Source organism: Fundulus heteroclitus, chromosome 3 (assembly GCF_011125445.2).
Source record: "Fundulus heteroclitus isolate FHET01 chromosome 3, MU-UCD_Fhet_4.1, whole genome shotgun sequence".
NCBI lineage: Eukaryota > Metazoa > Chordata > Actinopteri > Cyprinodontiformes > Fundulidae > Fundulus > Fundulus heteroclitus.
In genome coordinates, this window is record NC_046363.1 from 15,766,931 (window position 1) to 15,775,074 (window position 8,144).

At 41.2% G+C, this 8,144-nt stretch overlaps 1 long non-coding RNA gene across 1 annotated transcript; it reads left to right on the forward strand.

Moving 5' to 3' along the window:
• Positions 1 to 399: 399 nt before the first annotated feature.
• Positions 400 to 912, forward strand: LOC118557778. The gene is made up of 3 exons (XR_004927996.1): positions 400 to 439; positions 518 to 631; positions 895 to 912. It is a non-coding gene; the product is annotated as an uncharacterized LOC118557778 (long non-coding RNA).
• Positions 913 to 8,144: the final 7,232 nt, after the last annotated feature.

Here is an 8,144-nt window from a genome sequence, read left to right on the forward strand (position 1 = left end):
TCCCTTTCAACCATTGTCTTGATATGAGCTTAAAGCTGATCGTCACCAGACAATACTTAACAGACAGAGGGTTATTTAATAAACATTAAATAACTTTAAACAGTGTATAATTGCACAACACAGTGCTCTTTAAGGCTACATTCACACTGTAGCTTGAAGTGACCCAATTCAGATTTTTTTGCCCATATGCGACCTGTATCTGATCTTTTTATAACAGTCTGAACGACACAGATCAGATTTTTTCAAATGCGACCCAAGCCACTTGGATATGTGGTCCTGAATCCGATACGTATCTGATCTTTTCAAATGCGACCTGTGTCTGTACGGCCGGGTGTTCAACCACTATACCTGGTGGATAGCTGCTTTGCCGGAGAGGAGCCTGAGGAGAGGAGCCCAGGTCCTGCCGCAAACACAGGCAGCACCGGCAGCGGTGATACAGGTGGGTTATTTACATATAACGCAATAATCAGCTGTGACATAACGTGATGACGTGTGACCTATTTTCATTTGTATGTAGGTGATGGGACGCTTGCCTCACCTTCAACTCCTGCCTCAACCTCAGAGGAAAGTTCTACACCAAGAACTGATGATACAAGCTTTAACAGCAGTACACCATCTACATCCACTGGCTGTAAGAAAGTCTCTATATTTTGTCAGTTTACCCAAACATACCTACTACTGTATAAAACATAGTCATTTTGTGCATTATTTGTTGAGGAAATGTTTTCTGCTTGCTTCCTGAAATTCCTTTATTTATTGTAAAGGTCCATAAACTACACTTGCTATTACCATAAACAAAGAAAATAGTTTAATTCTATCACAGTTTTAAATTCTCTTAGTCTTACAGAAAAATAACAATGTGCAATGGTTGTTCTATTATTTTTCTTAATACAGCAAGATCTGCTAATAAGAGAAAAACAAAGTCAAAGCTGGAGACAACACTGGAGGTCTTTGTTGACAAAATTGGCAGTGCCCTAAAAAATTAAGACACTGATCTTTTATTAAAAGTGCAAGCAGCTCAGCATGAGCATGAACGTAAAATGTTCTCCATGCTGTCCCAGTTCTTAGAGAGATCAAGCCACCGTCCTCAGCCACTGTTTTACCAGGCTTCAATGCAGCCTTCACAGCCTTACAGCCCAAGAGAACCTCCTACTCTTCCCTCACCGTTTCCTGTAGCTTCGGGTCCATCCAACATCAAGCCTCTGTCCTTTCTTCAGGATTTAAATCAACCACTGCTGTTCAACGATGCTCATCCACATTCACATGTCACTCAATCCTTTTGCGAAACACTAGTTAATGCTCATGATTATCCTCCTGCCTTCCAGTCTCAAGATGAGGATGAAATGTAAACACTTTTGAAAAGTCCTGATTTTTGTTTTGAAGGATGCTGATCTGCATTTTAATTTAAATACTGCAGTTGCAATGAATGGTTAAGTTTACTTTATTAGTTACTACTTGAATTTAAGGTCCAATATTTTTTCATATGGATTGCTCTATTTTTGTATTCGAAAACATTGTTAAAAGCTGTTAAAGTTGATAAAAAAATTGCACTACTAGAGCCATACTATTTTACCTGTAAAAACAGGTAATGTTGTTGAAAACTTTATTTTTCTGTATTGAACAAAAATGATTGAACATGTGTATAAACAGTGGACCACCAAAAATAAAAATGTTGGTAGTTCAACGTTGGTTACTGAAAAACTGAGTGAGTGCTTCTCTGACTCTTGCGGGCTGCACATCTGCTACATCACCTCCTTCTGCCCATCTTTCAATGGGAGGAACAGGTGCACCAGGTTCCTCGTAGGCCTCACCATGCATTTCACACATGTTGTGGAGTGTGCAACATGCACTTATGACATTGGTAACAGCAGAGATGTCCACATCTAGGCGTTTAACAAGGCATCTCCACTGGCCCTTCAGCCGACCAAAGGCGCACTCCACTGTCATCCTGGCTCTGCTGTGGCATTCGTTGAAGCATCGTTGCTCAACTGTCAGTGCTCCTGTGTCCGAATATCCTTTGAGCAGCCAGCTTCGAAGGGCGTAAGCAGGGTCACCAAGCAGCATGATTGGCACTTGAATACCCATTATCTCTTCAGTGTTCTAAAATTTGGAAAATACACTAGTCAACAATACATCATGAACACAATTGTATCACCAAGTCTTCCGTCACTCACTAGTAAACGCTTACTGGTGGAAAAAGCTCCCCCCTCTCTGCCAGGCAATAAACATTGGAAGTCTTCAAAACCCGGCCATCGTGGACGCTTCCTGGCCATCCAGCATAAATGTTGGTGAAGCTGTTGGAATACCGTGTTTATTCAATGCACTACAGTACTTTAAAATATGAAAATATCATAAGTGATGTGTGGTCAGTGATGAAGACGATCACAGGCTTCAAGCAGAAGGGGGATCAGATAGATGGAAATCTGGACAGAGCCAATAAGCTGAACACATTCTTCAACAGGTTCAGTTCAGGAACAAACTCGGCATCCTTCGCTCCTGCCCGTAGCCAAGCATCAGATGTCTTATGTTCTGCCTCAGCCATATGCCTTCTCAGCAGAATATGGTGATTCTCCCTTTGCTGCCCCCTCCACTTTTCTGTCTCTAGAAGTCAAGTAAAGAGGCAACTGGAGAGATTGAACCAGAATAAGGCTGCAGGTCCTGATGGTGTCTACCCCAGAGTCCTGAAGGCTTGTGCAGAACAGCTCTCTGGGATTCTGCAGCACCTCTTCAAACTTAATCTGACCAAGGAGAAGAGCATCCCGCATGGAGCATCGATACGTACTCTGTCTTTAGTCAGAGGCCTCTCCAGATCAGCTGTAGGACAGACTGGTACAAGAGATCCTGGCTGCAGCCATCACCGTCTACAACAACTCACTGAAGAACCCTGCACGATTTGAGTTACACAAGCATTTAATTTCCCTTTGGGATTTTATATTTTAGTATTCAGTAATTGACAAGGACACAACAACTAAGACGGTTAGAGCGTGGGATCAAACCAGCAACCTGCCTGGTACAGGAAGAACTCCCTAACTCCTGTACCACTGTCACGCCATATCAACCTGGAACAAATCAAGGTAACATCCAGAAATCAGGTTTGTAGATGTTTGACATGGGAAGGCAAGACAGGGAAATGCAGGAAACAAGATCTAGGTCGTGACATAGTAATGAGGCAAAAAGAAACAGTGGACATCTATTCACAAAAAAGCTTTCAATAATCTGGCACTGTTCTGTCTGCAGTGAGCATATGAGGGGCAGAAAACAGGCAGTGCTTGGCACAGTCGTATAATATGAAAACAGATCATTGCAAAGCTAACTTTTTGTTCATCACATTATTGTTTAATCTAAATTTAGAAATTGCTTGCAGACCAGTTAGCATCCATTTTATTGGGTTTCGATAATGTTCACTGCAAGAAATCAATCTGCCATTTACGTCACTGTCAGGTTGCTAGGCCCGATTATTATCAGTGGCTTTGGGCTTGTTCATTTATACTGTTTACAAGGTAACAGTAATAGAGCTGGATGCTTGTTTTTCTCGCAATTACTGGCAACACTGGTGTGGCTTCACGACCTGCACTGTTTTTTTAGTTTTTTTAAAGCAGCTGCCTGGGAGGGAATTTTCTTCTTATATGCTTTCACTGCCATGTATAAGTTAAAGTTTAAAAGTCAGCTATCCCTCAAACATGCAGTGCTGTGCATGTTTGTCATGAGCCGCAGACTGAGTGACAGCTTTTGGTTAGCCGTTAGAAGCTAGCGTTAGCTTCCTCAAACCTCCTTATTTATCCCCGGCTTAATGGGGGTGAAGGTAATATTTTTGTTTACCAAATATGGGTTTGCAAAGGTACATTTTTGGTTAGCTGTTTCCACCACTGACAACAGGTAATTTATATGGGCTTGACTGCAGTAAATCCATTTATAATGAAGCAGGGAGGAGTTATAGGGGCAACATACAGTCACAAAATCCTGTCACAAAAGCTGGTTTTGTGTCCAAAAAAAACAAAGACAATCTATAACAAATTTCTAGCAGTGTCAGAAATTCTCTGGAAATATTGTGCGTCAATACCCTCTTCTTGTCCTCTTTCCCCAGGCCAAAGTCAGGCATTGTCCATTTTATAGTGTTATGGGTTACTATCAAGGTGCCATTATATCTGCTTTGCATTATGCTTTGCATAATGTTCCATGTCATTGTTACAAATGTGCATTGTTTGAAAGACTTTGAAAGAACAATGTAATGTTTACATCTATGTCTTCATTCTTTCAAAGTTATAAAAACAGAAATAGAGAGCTAAGGTTTATTGTGTGCTGTTAGTCTTTATAAATTATAATAGTAAACCATAAACTAGCTAAAAGTTAAATTCTACTATAATGCAGAGATTCATGTTGAAAGCCTTGAAAGTATCCATGCAATCTCAATGCTATATCAATGATAATAAAGGCATTATATATTAATGTAAAAAAATACAGCATTCAGTTTAGCCGAATAAAGCACATGTACTTATGATTGATTAAAATATATAAACTTTTTATTTGGACTAGTAGACTATGGTAATCTACGGTGATTTTACATGTACGACAACGTACATGTAAAATCATGTTAGGAGGGTATCTTAAGGTCATCACCATCCCTCGCAGCTCAATAGAGCCATAAGTTGATAAATTCAGAAGGGCATTTGCCCTTCAAGCCACACAATTTGCTAGCAGCACTGCCTCTGTTAGGCCTCCCCTAATCTAATGCCAACTGTCTGCCTGTGAAGAAAAATGAAAAAATTGTTTGTGAAAAATGAGCATCAAACCTGTTCCTCCAATCCCCACCCCCAGTTCTTCATCAGAAACATGGTCAGCAACAGCAGCTTTCATTAGGCCCGGGAGAGCTTCTTCAGCTTGCCCTACTAAGGAAAAGTAAATGCAAGCAATTACAGATGAAGTGATTTAACATGCTAGTGTTCCCTCGCAGTATAAGTGGCTCATTGTAGAGTGCAATCTGAACTGGAAGAGTATGCACAGTATGACTGCTGCTATTTATGGCTCTGACCAGAATTTGTGTTGACTTAGTGTCCATTGGCCAAACGCAGGGGAAAGTCATTAAAATAGGACATATTTTTAAGCACTGTAAAACGCAAGTAAGGAAATTTGCCAATTATCTAGGAAAAAGGGATGCAATGCATTTATAACCCCCCACACATTGTCCTACTTTGGAACAGTCCCATGCCCAGCTAAATGCAGATTTGCATCAGGAAGGGCATCTAGTGTAAAACCTTTGTCAAGTTTACCATGCAAGTCAATATATAAAGGTAGTTGGTGTGAGACATCAAACTGGGTGATCCGACATGAGAAGAGAAGTGACGATGCAGTTGTATTCAAGATGTGGATCTATAAAGTCTGAGGCTTCTCTTACATTTTTAAAGGGGTTTTCATGGTGTTTCATACTGTTTATTTTGGAAAGGAATTTGATTAAGTCGCCTATAACTCAGATATGGTGATATTTGCATTAGTGGTTCCATCTGAAAAATATTCTTTATTGCCTTTGTGTCATACAAAAACTATTATTTATATTTCCACTTTATGACTTTGGAGCTGTACTTGATTTAAATCACATAGGTCATTTCAGGCGAAAATTGCTCCTGAAATCCTTTGGGCTTAAGAGGTTAACTAGCTTTAGCTTTGAGTGAACTTACCCACTTAGACATCGAGACAACAAAATAAAAGTATATTTTCATGATTTCTATAATTTAGGAAGTAGCAGAATATGACCTAATACACCCATTTGTGTCTCTTTTGCAAGATTGTCAGCCACAATCCCTTTGGCACACTATCAAAACCAAAAAGCTAATATCCTTGCGACCCAACCGCACCCACCAACTGCCTTCCACCTCAGAATCTTCCACCTCAACCTCTTTTTTCTACATTTGTGCTTTATTCTTCATATCCTCCCTCCCTCTTTTTCTCATTTCTTATTTCACTTTGTCCCATTCCTTCCCTTTCCTCACCTTGTTCCTTATATTCCTTTAACGCTATGCAATTCCTTTGACCCAAACACATACTATTAGGCTATTTAGTCATTCTTCTTGCTGCCTGTAGACTTCTCTCTGCATTATTTAATTTAGCCTTTTATGCAGAACAGTTTTGACATTACTCAAATTTATAGCATCCTTCATTGTCCTCTCTCTAATGTCATGTTTACCTTCTACCACCTTTATTTAAAACTTTTTTTGGCCTCCCTCAGTCTCCTCACCTGTCCTTCACCATGACTTTGCTTCCCGTTTTCATCTCTTCACGCCAGTGGGCCACACCACGGTTCTCCTTACCGTGCGTTCATCCATCCTTTATTTCACTCCGCCAGCCAAATCACTCTCCAACAGATGCCGTACTCATTCAGCGGCTCTCCCAAGTGTACAGAAGTGTATCTCCATGACTGTCTGTTGTGCCGGTGTAAATATGCACGTGTGTGCGTAAGGGAGCTTGTGTGGGCATGTGGCCATGTGTGTTTCTCAGTGGAACAGGCCTGGCCAAGGCTAATTGCTGCCTCCTACCTGGTGGTGACAGGCCTAATCAAGGATGATGGGCTCACTTTTGGTTTCTCTCTCTCTCCCTCCTCTCTGGCTTACTCTAGCCTTTTTTATCCCTCTTTTGGCAAAAAAAAATAGACAGCCTCTAGTCACCCATTATGGGTTGTTTTTGAGGAGAGGAGGAGAAGGGGAGGATGATGGTGTGTGTGTATACTTCTACTTGCAGCTGAGTGAGGACATTTTTGCCTATTTTACTGGTAAAGTGAGGCCATTTTTTTGGTCCTCACTTTTTTGGGCTAGGGGTTAGAATTAGGACTATGGTGTCAGTTAGATTTAGGGTAGGGTTAGGGTTAGGCATGTACTGGTAATGGTTAGGTGTAGGGTTAGAGTCAGGGTAAGGCCATGGAAAGGGTAGAGAATGAATGGAACTTAAGGTAGTCTCTTCACTTTGTATTTAAAACAGAGTGAGTGTGTGTGTGTGTGTGTGTGTGTGTGTGTGTGTGTGTGTGTGTGTGTGTGTGTGTGTGTGTGTGTGTGTATTGGGGGTGTACAGGAGGAAGAAAAAAGGGCAACACTTTTCATTTCAAGCTCTCCTCTCTTGAGGGGACAGCATGGGAGCAAAAATTGGCCAGAGTGCTTAAGGGGCTGAGGTACACAGGTTGCACAATGGGCCTATTCACCTACTCTCAACCACTGAAGGGGCCAAAATGATTTGATGAATGAATAAATTTTGTTTCAGGGTGTTTTGAGGGTCATGCATGGAGATGCAATAAGAAAAGTTGTATACCCATGTGTGCGCACAATGTGTGTATGAAAAACTGTGAGTCATTGCCTTAAAGGGTATTGATATCAAACAACTGCCTCATGTGGTTCAAAGCTGCTTTAGTATGATATTCAAAAATGCTGTTCAGTTTGAACAGTAACAAAATAGATGTTTGTGAGCATCTGAATAAAATACAGTTGGCAAAATACCAAATGCTGTACATGTGGGTATAATGTTGCAACACAAACAATAGCCATATTTATAAATTCCTAGAGCTGACACAATCTCTAAACAAACATTCACACATTTTTTCTACCCTTAAATTTCAGAACATTTCAAGTTTTTCTATATATTTGGGAGAGGCATAAGGTGGAGCTTGCTAACCACCAGTCTCTAGCACATTTGAATCCATTGTCTGCAAGCTATCTGGTCCAACTCCAACCATCATCGCTGCTGTCTACCGCCCCTCAAAACCGAATAGTGTCTTTTTAACTGGGTTTGCTGATTTTCTCACCCATCTATCCTCTCTCTCACCAAACTTTATACTACTGGGTAATTCAATATCCACATCTACGTGTCATAGTGCAGCTTTGCCTGCTGCACCATGGGCATTTTTGTGGCACTTTCCACCTCCCATACACCCCAGTTCTCCACTTCACCTTCTGATCAGTTACACCAGTCAGCCTTAATCAAGCCTGGCCTGCTCAACCTATTTTATAAGATCACCTAAGTCTTCCCTGTCAGATTGTCTGCTGTCCACTGCTCACAACTGCTCATGGTCTTTATCCAAACCTCGTCTGCCAGTCAGAGCTTTCCCACGTCTGCCACTCAGAGCTTTCCCACATCTGCCGGTCAGAGCTTCCCTCGTCTGCCGGTCA